Raw genomic sequence first — 1,436 nt, forward strand, 5'->3', positions numbered from 1 at the left:
TTTTTAAAGGGAAGAAAATTTTCCTGGAAGCCCTTAGCAAGTTTCTCCTTCACTTCATTAGCTAAAATTATGTCACATTTTCATGCCCTTGTCAAAATCACTCACTGGGAAGGAAAATGGGCTCACCACAACTCCTTAAACCAGTTATGATTCTCCCTTTGACACAAGGAGGAGGGTGGATACTTGATCAAAATCAAGTTCCAAGTTCAGAAGGAAGAAAGGAGGTAACAGAGAGAAGAGATATGACTATGTAACCAAAAGTTCCTGCTCTGATGTCAATGAGCTTTCTATCATTAGAGATGTTCAAAATTGAATAAAACCTGCCAGAGATATCAGAGGAGATTCTGGTAGTGGGTCAGAGTTGGAGGTGATGACCTCGAGGTCCTTTCCAGTCTAGAAGATGCCAATCCTTTATAATGCAATAAGTCCACACAAGTATACACATTTCCCCAACCAAGGACCACGTCTTTGGTTGAGGTCTATGAAGTAGACTGAAGGTAATCTCCACTTCCCAGGGATGTCCCTCACTTCACACCGCTCACCCTTCTCAAGTCCCTCTTCTTTGTCTCCTCTCCGTCACCGCATCTGGGCACCCCAGGCTGTCTCAAAGCTAAAGTGAAGAAACAGGTGAAAACAAAGCAGGCGCTGATCTCAACCTTCTGCCCAGGTGTGGGCTTTCGGGTTGCAGCCAGGGAGGGAATGAACATCCACAGTAGCAACAGACACCTGTGGAGCCACTATTGCGTGTAAGACAAAAGGAATGAAAGCTAAACCGTCCATTCAATTTCTGATTCACAGAGCTTACCGTATAATTGGAGGCAGGAGACAGAATACACGGTGGGACCAAAAAATAGTCATTCTGTGTTCATAAACCACACGTGAAAACCAGCCAGGTTTCTTATATCTAAGGTGAAAAATAGTAATCTAAGATTAGGACTCAGTGACAGAGGACAAAGACAGTAAATATTCAGGGAACACAGGGGAAGAAGAGCAATGTTACTGAAAATAATAGTAGCTGACAATAGCGACAACAGTGGACATTTCCAAATACAGTGAGACTGTCCTTTGCTTGGAGACTGATACCAGCAGCTGTGCATGCCCACCAGGAAGACTGGGTGCCAAGGGAAGATACAGGAGACATCCCACACCTGCTTCTATAAATGTGTGCCCACCTCACTTTTGTTTTTCTTCAATTTTATTTATTTTTTTTATTATTAAACTTTACAATATTGTATTGGTTTTGCCAAATATCGAAATGAATCCGCCACAGGTATACATGTGTTCCCCATTCTGAACCCTCCTCCCTCCTCCCTCCCCATACCATCCCTCTGGGTCATCCCAGTGCATCAGCCCCAAGCATCCAGTATCGTGCATCGAACCTGGACTGGCGAATCGTTTCATACATGATATTATACGTTTCAATGTCATTCTCCCAA

The sequence above is a fragment of the Bos mutus genome, chromosome 15 (genome assembly GCF_027580195.1).
Source record: "Bos mutus isolate GX-2022 chromosome 15, NWIPB_WYAK_1.1, whole genome shotgun sequence".
Lineage (NCBI taxonomy): Eukaryota > Metazoa > Chordata > Mammalia > Artiodactyla > Bovidae > Bos > Bos mutus.